Source organism: Lithobates pipiens, unplaced genomic scaffold, assembly GCF_037356315.1.
Source record: "Lithobates pipiens isolate NorthernLeopardFrog02 unplaced genomic scaffold, aLitPip1_a1.2 Scaffold_8, whole genome shotgun sequence".
NCBI classification, from domain to species: domain Eukaryota; kingdom Metazoa; phylum Chordata; class Amphibia; order Anura; family Ranidae; genus Lithobates; species Lithobates pipiens.
In genome coordinates, this window is record NW_027507903.1 from 688974486 (window position 1) to 688989953 (window position 15468).

The 15468-nt window shown below is 44.2% G+C and overlaps 2 protein-coding genes across 2 annotated transcripts in view; one reads left to right on the top strand and one right to left on the bottom strand.

Moving 5' to 3' along the window:
- Positions 1-15468, bottom strand: part of LOC143963511 (NACHT, LRR and PYD domains-containing protein 3-like) — an 824666-nt gene that overhangs the window by 447505 nt on the left and 361693 nt on the right. The window lies entirely within an intron of this gene.
- Positions 1-15468, top strand: part of LOC143963509 (NACHT, LRR and PYD domains-containing protein 3-like) — a 175968-nt gene that overhangs the window by 151601 nt on the left and 8899 nt on the right. The window contains exon 8 of the transcript XR_013270984.1: positions 12047-12223. The gene's annotated coding sequence lies outside the window, so the exon portion shown is untranslated. The remainder of the gene's footprint in view (positions 1-12046; positions 12224-15468) is intronic.

The window sequence follows — 15468 nt, forward strand, 5'->3', positions numbered from 1 at the left end:
AGGAAGCAGAGGACCGTTGATAATGGGAGGTGTCCTGTAGTCCAGCAGCGGAGTGCAGGTGATGGCAAGGTACAGCGGACAGCGGGAGGAGTCCTGTAGTCCGACAGCAGAGTGATTTCACTCCTCACTACCTATCATAGTTTCGGAGGCCTTGAAATTTCAAAATAGCACAAAAACCCCCAAATGACCCTGTTTTGGAAAGTAGACACCAAAAAGGAACATTTAAATTTTTTTTCCATTTTCAAAACTTTGTGACAAAAAGCGAAATCTGCAAAATACTCAACATACCTCTCAACTATCCGAAACTGTGATGGGTAGCAAGGAGGGAAATCTAAAATTTACACCCTTAGAAATCCCAAAGGCGGTGATTGGTTTTCGTGGTCCTGTGCCCAGCTAGACTTCCAAAAAGTCTCATGTGATATCCCCGTACTCAGGAGAAGCAGCAGAATGTATTTTGGGGTGTAATTCCACATATAACCATGCCATGTGTGAGCAATATATCATTTCAATTACAGATTTGTTTTATCATTTTTCAATCACAAAAAAAAAAATTAAATATTCAATGAGCTCAACATGCCTCTCAGCAAATTTCTTTCCAAAATGGGTTTCATTTGGGGGGTTTGTACTGCCCTGCCATTTTAGCACCTCAAGAAATGAGATAGGCAGTCATAAAATAAAAGCTGCGTAAATTCCAGTAAATGTACCCTAGTTTGTAGATACTATAATTTTTGTGCAAACCAATAAATATACACTTATTAATTTATTTATTTTTTTTACCTGAGACGTATGGCTGAATACATCTTGGCCTAAATGTATGACTAAAATTTAGTTTATTGGATTTTTTAAAAAAACTTAAAGTAGAAAAGGCACACAACAAAAAACAAAATTGCCCATGGGACTTTTAAAGAGCACACTTCAGGTAAAATGCATAAAATATTTATTTAACACACATTTAAAAACAGCATGTAATACAGAAAATAGAAAATATATTAGATATCAACATATTGGTAAATTTTACATTCATGTAATAAACCTTTCATGAGACCTGGATATGTCATAAAGATGACTGTCAGTAGTCTGGAATAGCTTTGCTAGTTCTCAGTGCATTTCGTGAGAGGAGTCTCGCTCCTTCGGGAGAAGCACAGATAGATGCAATTGATGAATAACTCCTGGCCTACTGGCATGGAATAGATGACTCTTTGTGAAGTAGTTGAAAGATAGATCTATATAGGTGGGTATGCTATCCTAAATTTATAAAATAAACTTTAAAATAGAACGTCCATAAAAGTAGATGGATAAATGCATAAAATGCCAACCATGCCACCAAGCTTCCCCCGGGAGCTGTGTGAGGGCGGGGAGAGAGAAACCAGTGGGAAGTCGTAAGAAACTGGAACTTGGGCGAAGGATGTAAATCCCACAAAGAAAGCACCCACACCCTGAGAGAGAAACAAACATGGCAACTGGTGTCCGGTAACTTGCTTACAGTGCAGCCTGCCAAGCTACCGGCCACCAGTTGCTAACTTTGTTTCCCTCTCAAGGTGTGGGTATTTTCTTTGTGGGATTTACATCCTTCGCCCAGGTTCTGGTTTATGGCAAATTTTGTTTGGGTACAGCATTGCATGACCGTGCAATTACCGGTTAAAACAGCGCAGTGCTGTTGCGTTTGGAGGTAGAAGGGACCAAACACCTTATTACCAGTAACTGAAGCAAGAACCTGAGCAACATTCTCACCGAATGGGCACAGTGGAGAATCGGGGAAACTTCAGGCGGTGATCAAGTCAGGGACAAAACAGTGGAGGAATCACTTGCAGAGCAGCCTTGTGAGTCAAGCCAGGCACCAAGCAGGCCAGAGGGATGAAGCTTGAGAAATATCTGTATTGCCAAGCTAGGGATGCAGCAGGGAATCGTGGGTGACGCTTGAGGGAGATACCACCGCAGATATTGGAGGAGCTCAAGGGATTCAGAGTCAGTAAATCAGAGGGTCTAGTGAGAGACCAGGAGCTCAGTGTTAAAGAACTACAAGAGGCAGTTGTAGTTAAGCTGAAGCAATGTTTACGTTTGAGTTAGGAACTGTTAAATTGTCCTGTTGTCATAGGAGACAGCACTCCTGCATTTGCAGATGTGAAACCTTTCTGGGGCTTTTCCCTACACAGCTGTCCTCCTATTAAAGCCTTGGAGTCTGCCAATTGAATCTGCAACAATTTAAGGGTGTCCTGGCCCTAACCCTCTTTCCCCCAAAAATACAAAAAAGGACTGTTAAGAGAAATAAAACCTCTTTTACATTCAAGAAGTGTCCGATGCCCAATAATTTTGTCCACCTTGCACCGACTATGCCTCCCAACCCACCAGATACAGAGGGATGTCAGCTATCTTTGGCTTGGAAAGTTCTCATTAGTCTGGACAAGCCCAGAGACCTTGCTACGTCTGATTGCTGGAGACACTAAAGAATTGGGGATAGAAGTGTCCCCCATGTGACTGTAGAATCCCATTGTATATGTGGAATATCCACCAATATAGTACTTGTATCTCTTATATATCTCAGAAGTCTCAGCACTAAAGGCTGTCAATGTATTTCCACCCCTCCCCCTCTACATTCTCTATAAGGTATCCTATTGCTGCCACAACGGTATGACCTTCAATGGGAACTCCTGATTGGTGGACTTTAGGAAGGTGATGGAATATTGGGGTCACTGGGGTATCCACCATCAGAAATTCTGCTGTTTTATTTCATAAACCCCCCAGATCCTTTCCTTTATCTATCAATTTCAGAAGCCCCTGTATGAGACACTGTGTGAGGTCCTGCTTAATCACCGGGTACATAAGGGGGTGACTGAGCCCCACTTTATACCGTGTAGACATAAGTACTACAACAGCTTCACCTTTATCAGCTTCCCTAATAACAAGATCTTTCCTCTGTATAACATTCTGTATATCCTGATATTCCGCTCTACTGATGTTATGTTACTTTTCACTAAATGGGAATAATTCCTCATATTCATTTTATAATATAATATCATGTGTCTGGATTTGTCTCTGCAGGTTGCATAAATGTGGTGTGACTTCCTCCTGGTGGGATGATCTCTGATCCATTCTTATCAATAATCGATCCCTCACCACACTGTGTTTATCACAGAATAATCTGGAAGACTCTGGAATAAAACTTCTATGCGAGGGGCTCAGAGATCCTGGCTGTACTCTGCAGGAGCTGTGGTGAGAATTATCCCAAAAATGATATAATATTCTGCAGGATTCTGGTATAAATCTTCTATGTGAGGGATCCAGACATGTCACCTAGATGGAAGTTATACAAAGACAGACTTCTGATTGGCCGGTTACACTGGGAATTCCCATCATAGTCTTTCAGGTCACTGGCTGTTATTGGCTTTCATCCCCTCCCCCCTCCACTGACTCTCTTCATTCAGTGACCAATCATAGACATGGTCCTCAATTAGAATCTGGAAGGACAGAGCGAGTCTCTAGACCAGAAGTGACCCCTAGATGCCAATAAAATCACCCCATCCTTGTAGATATAAAATTGTCACCTCACTGAGCCTCTAGAGAAGTCCTAGTCATTTCATCTACAAGCCCAGCAGGGGACGAGGCTGATACAGGGAGAAGACCCCAAACTGTCTGCCAGACATTGATTTATATCAGAGATCAGAGGAATCTATTTTATCGTATTCCTCCTGATTGTAGACATGTTGGGGTACATGTACATATAACATTGTATGTGTAGTGAGAATATAATCCAGGAGAAACCCCCAGAATGGTTCTATGGAGTCTGATCACACCAGACAAGCACTGATTGGTCTTGTTTGGATCAGACTGACATGCTGGTTTGGAAATCCAATCTTCATCCATCAGAACCATTCATGGTCCATTTAGCTCTGGTTCCTTCAGAACACAGGACCGGCTTGTGGACTGGGCAGGGAACACCCTCCAGGGTTGATTGGCTGATGGCTAAACTCCACCCACATCCATAAATTGAGGATCCTGAGATATGGACGAGGTGATTCCCATGGTGCCGGTCTAACCGGTGAATAGCGGATGTTCCTGACGTGTTCCTGTCACAGGATAATCCTCAGAAAAAGTTTATTTCTGTTTTATTCTCACAGCCAGACTGTGTCTGTCCTTTTGTCTTTGTTGTATTTTCTCTCATTCTTTATCTTTCTACATATTTTATACACTAAATAACAAACTAGTGTAGCTCTGCTCTATATTACACAGACAGACAACCTACCTGCAGACAGAGGTAAGTGTTACCACAACCCCAGTGTTACTATACGGCTGTGTAACTATGTAACAAACCACCTAATCACCTGATCCTGATACTTCCAAATAATAATTACACAACAAAAATGATAATACAATGCAAATACTACATGGAATATATGTCTGCTACTGAAACGAGAGGGAAAATTGGGGGCAGATGGGGCAATTGGGACTTTATAGAAAACACGCCACTAGGTCAGATATGTCTGCTACTACCACAACCTCAGTGCTGTAACAATGTGTTGCAGCCTAATGAATTGGTAACAATACACATTATGCAGAAAACTAACAACTTTATACAGGTAATTGATACCAAAGCACCAGTGCTGTGACTGGCTAGTAGAACCCCAAACCCAGTGCTGTAAATACATGTTGCAAACAAATACATTTCTACTTTGAATGGTGTGCGTAAAAAAATAACTATTTTTCAGGTAATTTATGCCAAAACACCAGTGCTGCAAATGTAGTACTTATTGTGGTGCATATAAATTGGTATTAATACTCTCTCTGCAGAAACTAACCATTTTATACAGGTAATTGATATCAAAGCACCAGTGCTGCATCTGGCTGCTAATACCACAACCCCAGTACTGTGATTGGCTGGTAATACCACAACTCAGTGCTGTGACTGACTGGTAATACCACAACTCAGTGCTGTGACTGACTGGTAATACCACAACTCAGTGCTGTGACTGACTGGTAATACCACAACTCAGTGCTGTGACTGACTGGTAATACCACAACCCCAGTGCTGTGAATACATATTACAAACTAACACATTACTAATAGAAATTATGAATGTAATAAAACAACAACTAGTTACAAGTAATTGATGCCATAACTCCAGTGCTGTAAAATGAATGTATCTAGTTGGATATATAAGAGGAAAGTCCATATATCTGTGATCAATCTTCCTCAATGATGGCGCCCCCTCCATTGTGTCACTACAAAATGAAGTGTGTTCAGAGTCCTCCACCTCCGTGCTGATGAAATGCCCCCTCAGGTATTGGCCCCATTAGGCATGAGCTCGATGATCGACTCAAACACCGGCTGTTCGCCCATTCGGCGAATTCCGAACGTTATGGGCCACTCGTGCCAAATTCGTGTGGCGCTCATGGCCCACAATCCACTGTGTCCTGCCTGTGGCCATTTATGGCTCAGGGGGGTTTAGGACACACCCCACACTATATAAGGCCACCAGCGCGGCGGCCTTGTGTAGTGTGTTCTGGCGTGCAGGAAGAGAAGGATAGGCAGGGACAGTGTGTTTTTTTCTTGTGCATCTGCAGGAGTTAAAGTGGGTGTTGTGTGCCTCCAGCACAGTATACACCTGAAGATACCCCTTATTGCTGGTGTTCTGTAATACAGGCATCTGCAGCAATTAAATTGGGTGTTGTGTGCCTCCAGCACAATATACATCTGAAACTACCCTTTATTACTGGTGTTCTGTAATACAGGCATCTGCAGCATTTACAGTGGGTGTTGTGTGCCTCCTGCACAGTATACACTACCCAATTGCTGGTTTTCCCATCTCCTTGCAGGCCATTACTATGTCTGGAAGGCCAACAAGGAGAGGCAGACAGTCACGAGCCAATAAAAGAGGGCAAGCAGGCTCTGTGTCTAGAGAAACCAGTGCTGGTCGTGGACACAGTGCATCGTCATCAGCACGTGGCCATGTGATACGCTTGTCCTTATTTTTGGCAGCTGGACGTGTTGAGCAGCATAATGCCGAAGACTTGGTAGAGTGGATGACCAAGCCCTCCTCATCCTCCTCATCCTCTCTCACCCAGGCTCAGGGTACTAGCAAAGCAGCTGCCAACGCGTCCTCTTCCCATCATCAGTCACTCCTTCACTAGACCCACCATGTCCTCCTGAGGTGTCCCCCGAACTGTTTGAGCACAGCATTGGGTACATGCTCCAGAAGGATGCCCAGCATTTTGAATGCTCTGATGATGATACCCAGCTAGAGGAAGGCAGTAGCGTGAGTGCAGAGAGAGGGGATGCTCAAGAAGGACAGCAATCTGGCAGTCATGTTCCACCAGCTGCAGAATACTGCCAGGTTTGCTCCACTGATGAAGAGAGAGGGAATGATGAGGTCACTGACTCCACATGGGTGCCTGATAGGAGAGAGGAGGAGGAAACATAACTCCAATGAGGCAGGATGCCCTCCAGGGGCCAGCTTAGGGGCAGCCCACTGACTGAATCACACCGCAGAGCTTGGCCTGTGCAGGGTGCTGCCTCTGCGCTTTATTCCAAAAGTTCTTTGGAGTGGGCCTTTTTTGAGACGAGTGCATCAGATCGCACCGCTGCTATTTACAACATATCTCTCAAGCGTCTCGCGTGGCCAAAACATCAGCCGCTTGGGCACCACATGCTTGACCAGACATATGTTGACCTGCCATGCAGCTCGTTGGCAAGCGTACCTTAAAGACCCACACCAAAGAACAAAGCGGACCTCTCCTTGCCCCTCATCAGCTGGGATCTCCAACCCCACTAGACCTTCAGTCCTCTCTGAAACCTGCACTGAGAGGAATGAAGGTGTAGAATTAGGTGTGTCACAGCTAAGTACTTGCGAGCACTCTGCTAGCAGTACACCGATGTCCGATTATACCAGGCAAATTTCCCTGCCCCAGCTGCTGGACAGTCCAAAGAAGTTCACTCCCAGCCATCCACGTGCCCAGAGGTTGAATGCTAGCTTGGCTAAATTGCTAGCACTTCAACTGCTGCCTTCTCAGTTGGTAGACTCGGCCCCCTTCCGTGAGTTTGTGCAATGTGTGGTTCATCAGTGGCAGGTTCCCAAGCACCACTTTTTCTCACCGAGGGCAATTCTGGCTCTCTACCGGCATCTGGAAGGCAATGTCCATGCCTCGCTGGCCAGGGCGGTCAGCGGTAAAGTGCATATTACCGCTGACTTATGGTCCAGCAGGCATGGACAGGTACATTACCTATCTTTCACGGCCCATTGGGTCACTCTTCTGGCAGCTGGGAAGGATGCAGGACAAGGTGCAGTAGTGTTGGAGGTTGTTCCGCCACCATGCCTCCAAAATGCTACTACTGGTTGTAACACACCTCTCTCCTCCACCCCCTCCTCTTCTTCTTCCTCCATGGCCTCTTCCAGTGCTTTGTCCTTGGAACCAGCGGTGCTCCATAGGCGTTCAAGGGGCTACGCAAGTATGCAGGCAAAACAATGCCATGCCATGCTTGCGCTGGTTTGTTTGGGGGACAGGAGCCACACTGGGGCAGATATTTTGTCAGCTCTGCAGGGGCAGGCCGAGAGGTGGTTGACGCCACGCCAGCTTAAGCCAGGAATGGTGCTTTGCGACAATGGCACCAACCTCCTCTCCGCCCTCCGACAGGGCTCACATCCTTAATCTGGTGGTGCAGCGGTACTTGTGCAGGTACCCAGGCTTACAGGATGTCCTGAGGCAAGCCAGGAAAGTCTGTGTGCATTTCCGCTGATCATTTAATGCCAGTGCTCGGCTGGCTGAGCTCCAAAAGGAGTTGAACCTGCCCAAGAACCGCCTTATATGCGACATGCCCACCAGGTGGAACTCAACGTTGGCCATGCTGCAGCAGCTGCACACGCAGCAGAGGGACATCAATGAGTACCTGTGCGACTACGGCATTAGGACAGGGTCAGGGAAGCCTTTTTTTTCACCATGCCAGTGGTGCATGATCCGGGATGCATGCACTGTCCTGTCACCATTTGAGGAGGCCACAAGGATGGTGAGCAGTGACAGTGCATGCATCACTGACACTGTACTTCTTGTCCACCTGTTGGAGCATACGCTGTGTGGAATAATGGACAGGGCACTTGAGGCAGAACAGAGGCAGGAAGAGGAGGACTTCCTTGCTTCTCAAGGCCCCCTTTATCCAGATAGTGATCCTGATGTCCCACCCATCACACAGGATGAGGAGGATGATTGTGTCAGCATGAAGGTGGAGCTTAGCACTCAGCAGCAGTAGTCTTTTAGGGATGATTTACAGTCCCAAGAAACCCGTGGACTTCTACGTGACTGGGAGGAGGTAGCTGCGGATCATGTTGTCGTTAGTGACCCAGAGGACTCCGGACCAAAAGCCTCAGCTAACCTATGCTGCATGGCCTCCCTGATCCTGCAAAGCCTGCGGAAGGATCCTCGTATTCTTCGGATCAAGGAGAGGGACCATTACTGGCTGGCCACACTCCTTGATCCATGGTACAAGGGTAAGGTTGTGGACCTTATCTTGTCGTCGCAGAGAGAGCAGAGGATGAGACATCTCCGGGAGGCCTTGCGGAAAGGTCTGTGCAACACATTGCCAGAGACTGGGAGATTACAAACTCCTGGTTCTGGACAAAGTGTTGCTGAGGCATCGGTCAGAAGGAGCAGTGGAGAAGGTGGCCGTCTGACCGATGCATTCAGACAATTTTTTAGTCTGCAGCCCCAAGGTGTGATCGGTTCCAGCAACCATCGCCAGTGTCTGATTTACATGGTGCAGGAATACCTAGGGGCAAGGTCAGACTTGGACACCTTTCCCACTGAAAATCCTTTGGCTTACTGGGTCTTGAGGATGGATCACTGGCCAGAGCTTGCACTGTATGCAATTGAGCTACTGGCCTGTCCTGTCTTCAGCGTTCTTTTGGAACGCACCTTCAGTGCTGCTGGATGCTTTGTAACCAATCACAGGGTGCGCCTGTCCACCGACTCAGTTGATCGACTGACCTTCATAAAGATGAATCAGTCTTGGATCACCACCAGCTACCAAGCGCCTGAAGCTGATGTAACCGAATATTTTTTTTGAAATGTCACATCCCTTCAAGACTGCCTATGCTGATGCTGAGTAAGGATGAGCCAAACACCCCCCTGCTCGGTTTGCACCAGAACCTGCGAACAGAGCTAAACTTTGTGTGAACTTTAGAACCCTATTAAAGTCTATGGGACTCGAACGTTCAAAATATAAAGTGCTAATTTTAAAGGCTAATATGTAAGTTACTGTCCTAAAAAGTGTTTGGGGACCTGGGTCCTGCCCCAGGGGACATGGATCAATGCAAAAAAAGTTTTAAAAACGGCCGTACCTGGGGGGGTGTCTATAGTATGCCTGTGAAGGGGCGCATGTTTCCCGTGCTTAGAACTGTCCCTGCACTCGCGGCTATAATGAATTGTTGGCTCCCGTAATACAGAAAGCACTCAATGAGTGTTCTCTGTATTACAGAAGCTGACAATTCATTCATTAATAAAAAATTAAAAAATGAAAAAAAATAAAAAAGCGTTGGGTTCCCCAAATTCAATTACCAGGCCCTTCAGGTCTGGAATGGATATTAAGGGGAACCCCATGTCAATTTTTTTTTTTAAATTGACGTGGGGTTCCCCCTAAAAATCCATAACAGACCCTTTATCTGAGCATGCAACCTGGCAGGCCGCAGGAAAAGAGGGGGGGACGAGAGAGCACCCCCCCTCCTGAACCTTACCAGGCCACATGCCCTCAACATTGGGAGGATGCTTTGGGGGTCTGTGACTCTGGGGGGCTTATCAGAATCTTGAAGCCCCCTTTAACAAGGGGACCCCCAGATCCCAGCCCCCCCCGTTTGAAATGGTAAGGGGGTACAAAAGTATCCCTACCATTTCACAAAGAATGTGTAAAAAAATAGTTAAATAAGACAAACACATTTTTGAAAAATTCCTTTATTAAAAATAAAAAAAATAAAAAAAAGATTCCAGCAGGTTTCTGTTACATCAGAGGGGGGTGGGGTCACCCATACATCATTGGGGAAGCCCTGGCTTCCCTCACTAGCATCAGAGGGGGCGGGGTCAGGTGACGGGTGGCCCCATCCTCCTAATATAAGAAACGTTAGGCGCCGGGATCCCCGCAGTGTCTCCTCAGTGGAGACAGAAGATGGATGCATGGATGGACTGCGATGGACTGAAAATCACCTGTCGCTGGATCAGATCAGTCATCGCTGGACCCCGGAGAGATGATCATCCGTCGTTGGATAGCAAGAGTGGATTACCACTGCTGGAATGTTTTTATTTATTTTTAATAAAGGAATTTTTCAAAAGTGTGTTTGTCTTATTTAACTATTTTTTTACACTTTCTTTGTGAAATGGTAGGGGTACTTTTGTACCCCCTTACCATTTCAAACGGGGGGAGGCTGGGATCTGGGAGTTCCCTTGTTAAAGGGGGCTTTCAGATTCTGATAAGCCCCCCGTCCGCAGACCCCAACAACCACCGGCACCGGGAACCCCATGCTTTTTTTTTATTATCAATGAATGAATTGTCGGCTCCCGTAATACTTTCTGCAGAAATGACACTTTGTGCAGGGACAGTTCTAAGCACGGGAAACATGCGCCCCTTCAAAGGCATACTATACACAATCCCCAGGTATGAAATTTAAAGGGATATTACACTTTTATTGTTTCACTTTAATCATTATTAAAATCACTGCTCCTGAAAAAACTGCCGTTTAAAAAAAAATTTAAAAATTGCATTGATCCATGTCCCCTGGGGCAGGACCCAGGTCCTCAAAAACGTTTTAGGACAGTAACTTGCATATTAGTCTTTAAAATTTAAAATTAACACTTTAGATTTTTCCCATAGACTTGTACAAGGTGTTCCGGCTTTTCGAATTTGCCGTGAACAGCCCAAATTGTTCACTGTTCGCTGAACAGGCCATGTTCGAGCCGAACATGAGTTCCACTCGAACTCAAAGCTCATCCCTAATGCTGAGTGACTGTCCTGTTATGTTGACTGACTATCCTCTTCCTCCTCAATGATCCTGCTGATAGCTTGGAAGAACATTTTTAGGACAATATCTTGCTTATTAGCCATTAAAATTAGCACTTTTGATTTCGAACGTTCGAGTCTCATAGACTTCAATGGGGTTCTAAAGTTCGCCCAAATTTTCGGCCCGTTCGAAAGTTCTGGTGCGAACCGAACCGGGAGGGTGTTCGGCTCATCCCTAGGCCCCATATACAATATAGGTTTCATGTGCTTGTCCCCCCTCTTGGCGGCTCAATGGGCCTGAGGTACTTCCAACAAGATCAGCTGTCACAGGTGTGGGGTCCCTTTAAGGGATCTGGTCCCTCCTGATTGGCTGGATATAGAACTCCAAATAAAACAAAAATGTAACCAATAGTGAAGTATGTCCTTCAAAACAATTGTCTCTTTATTTACAATAAATGCACTGACAACCAATAATATATCAGCATATCCACAAACTAATTGGGCAGTAGATAACATCACTCACCAGCACCACTTCCTGTTTCAGTTCCAGGCAGGAAATGACATCACCTGGCTCCGCCCAAGGGCTGACTGTCCAATGATAGGTTGATCATATTATCATTGCTTCTCAGTGTGTTTAGTGATCCTCATGGATTTTGCTGCACGGAGTCGCATGTGAAGTAGAAGTCCCATTATTTCCTATATGGTCGGTTCCCATCGATGTGCCGCAGGTTAGTGTGAAAGGTAATCGATATGGAGCCATTCACACCTCCAATGTGTGCATTACCACGTACGCTGCAATGTACCCGCAACAGTGTAACTCCACACTAAGACTTTTCAGGTGGGTGACAACTTACCTCCATTTCACAGGAGAGGTCCAACCAACATTCCATCCTAATGTCCCAACATTTCATTCTCTAAGACCCCGCCCACTGATTATTCATTGGATGTGTCTACTCTTGCCCCTCCCTGGAAGAGCATTTCATTTTCTAAGACCCCGCCCACTGAATATTCATTGGATGTGTCTACTTCTGCCCCTCCCTGGAAAAACATTTCACCCCTTTTCTGCTTCTCCCTCCAGGATTATGGACTGTTAAGGGACATTATGGTGCTGTGATGATCTTTGCTCCGTTATCTCCACAAACCGAACTCTGACCTATCTGCAGATAACATTGGATGATGATGAGAAGATGTCGGAGTCAGAAGTGAGACGACATTGTGAGGTCCTCCGGAATGCCGGCTTCTCTGTGGATAGAAGGTAAGATCTGTTATATTGGAAGTAACACACATACTAAGTCTTAAGCCTCGTACACACGTTTAGATTTTTGGACGACCGAATGTCCATTTTTTGTGGCATGCGAGTCTAATGTCGAAAGCAAAGAGGTTACTCACAATACAGAAATTTTCAGACCACAGAATACAACATCAGAAGGGACGTAATGTGTTGAATAGTTTTGTATGTATTCTTTCATTTTTGAGCATGCGTAGTCTTGCTCTTACAATCTTTTTCGTATGAAAACTGTACTAATGAAACGAAAATTGGACATTGAGTTCACATCCAACAAAAATTATATAGTCTGCACAACCAGCTTTTGTCTGACAAAAAAGAGAAATCGTCTGTTGAAAGTACCGTACTAATGATCCGAAAAATCGGCAGTCATACTTAGGGCTGAAACAACTAATCGATTAATCGTCAACTAATCGATAATGAAATTAATCGATTACTATTTTCATAATCGAATAATTGGCCAGTAGCATTATGGGGTTAAAAAAACTAAAATGAGCCCTTTATAGTATAAAAAGAGCAAATAATCACTACTGCAAATATTACTTTCACAATTCTACAGTAAAAAATGAAGCCCTTACAGTCGGATTATCTGCTTTTTTTTCTGCTATAAAGGGCTCATATTAGTTTTTTTAACCCCATTATGTTACTAAACGTCTTAGACCTGGTTCACATCCATGTGTTTTATTGGTGCTTTTTGCAGAAATGCACTACAGTTCATTTGCATGGTTTCCTATGGGGCATGTTCACATCTGAAAGGGTCAGGGACTTTTAACGCAAAATGGTGCTTTATTAGTTCCATATATTTCAATGGAGAAGCTGAAGAAAAGAATGCAATGCATTTTTGCAGCAATTTGTGTTTAAAAAAAAAAAAAAAAAAAAAAAATGCAAATTTCAGTAAGGCCGCGTACACACGCGCGGACTGTTCGCCCAACCTTGTCCGCTGAACAGTGTTTGGGCGGACAGTCCGCTCGTGTGTGGGGCTTCAGCGGACAGTTTCAGCGGACAGTTGGACGAACAAGGTCTTACGGAAATTCCGAAAAACTGTCCGCTGAAACAAGGTTTCAGCGGACTGTTCGCTCGTGTGTAGGCTTGTTTGGCCAACTAAGTCTCGCGCATGCTCAGAAAGGATTTCCACGTCGGAAGGTTGCATTGCAGTGTATAGGACGTCGTATTTTTCGTCCCGTGGTATGTGCCGTTCACGTCATCGCGCACGGTTTCAGCAAACTGTTCGTTCGTCGTGTGTGGCCATGTCCGTCCATGCTAAGTTTGAGCGGACTGTTTGCCGAAACTGTTGGACGGACAAAGTTGGGCGAACAGTCCGCGCGTGTGTACGCGGCCTCAAATCACTTGTGCAAAAAACGCACAGCAAAAAGCAGTGCAGAAACAGATCAAAAGCAAAATCTGCAATGGTGTGTACCAAGCCTTATGCTGGCCACATGGATCAATTTTCAGATGAGAATATTCAGACGAAAAATCTTTGTATGTTCGCTGAAAGAATTTTGTTTGAAATTTTCACTTGTTTTTAACATTCTGTTTTTAAAATGAATGTAATTTCTGAACAAAAACCACATACACTGTCTGAAAATTCCTTTGACTAAGAAGTTTTCTATTATTTCCAAATTATCCCATCACTGTGGTTGAAAACGAACGTCAATTTTTTTTTTAAAAGGTTATTAGCCGATTAATCGAAACAATAATCGGCCAACTAATCGATTATGAAAATAATCGTTAGTTGCAGCCCTAGTAGTACTAATTTTTTCATCTGACTTTAATTTTGTGTGTACGGGCCTTTAGAATGTAAATGTTAAAATGTAGACAACATTGGATGGGGATGAAATGGTGAAAGTAGGACATTGTTGGGAGGTCTTATGACACCCGGGCTGCACTGTAATGAAAATGGAAGGACGGGTGAGAAACATTCTATACAATTTCTGTAGAACCCATTGGAGGTCTCTGTACTCATAAAGATAATGAGTAAGGATGAGCCGAACACCACCGGTTCAGTTGGCACCAGAACATGCGAGCAGGCAAAAAATTTGTATGAACACACAAACACCATTAAAGTCTATGGAACATGAACATGAAAAATCAAAAGTGCCAATTTTAAAAGCTTATATGTAAGTTATTGTCATAAAAAGTGTTTGGGGACGCGGGTCCTGCCCCAGGGGACATGTATCAATGCAAAAAAAAAGTTTTAAAAGTGAAACAATAAAAGTGAAATATTCCTTTAAATATTGTACCTGGGGTGTCTATAGTGTGCCTGTAAAGTGGTGCTTTTAGAACAATACCATAGCAAAATTACATTTCTAAAGGAAAAAAGTAATTAAAAACTGATCGCCACTGTACTGAATAGTTGTCTCGGCAATATAGATAAAATTCATTGAAAAAAACATCATGGCTTTCTCCCAGTCCATTACCAGGCCCTTTGGGTCTGGTATGAATATTAAGGGGAACCCCGCACCAAAAAAAAAAATCACTTTTAACTTACTATTTTTCTTTTAGAAATGTGATTTTGCTGTGGTATTGTTCTAAACACGGGACAAATGTGCCACTTTACAGGCATACTATAGACACTCCCCAGGTACAATATTTAAAGGAAGTTTTATTGTTTCACTTTAAGCATTAAAAAAAAAAAATCACTGCTCCCGAAAAAACTGCAGTTTTTAAAACTTTTTTTTTGCACTGATACATGTCCCCTGGGGCAGGACCCAGGTCCCCAAACACTTTTTACGACAATAACTTGTATATTAACCTTTAAAATTAGCACTTTTGGTTTTTCATGTTCGTGTCCCATAGGCTTTAACGGGGTTCCGCGGCTTTCAAATTTGCCACGAATACTGCATATTATTTGGTGTTCACTGAACACCGCATATTGTTCCCTGTTCGCCGAACATACGAACAACCAAATTTCGGCCCAAACTTATGCTCGGGCCGAACCATTCTCCCATCCCTAATAATGAGAGAGATGATTGAGATTTCCTGTGCCAGTCACAGATTTCCCAGATAATGAAGAATTTATTCCTCATCCCAAGTTTTATCATTACAGATGGGGGATGGGGAAAATCAGATTCAGCACTAATAATCTTAGTCAGGTCCAACAATCTTCCACAAGATTTCATCTTCACAGAAAAATAAATACCCCATATCCCACTGTCTATCCATTGTGTCAGTGAGCCGGATGTGTGTTCTCAGCCCCTCACTTTTCCATCATTTCT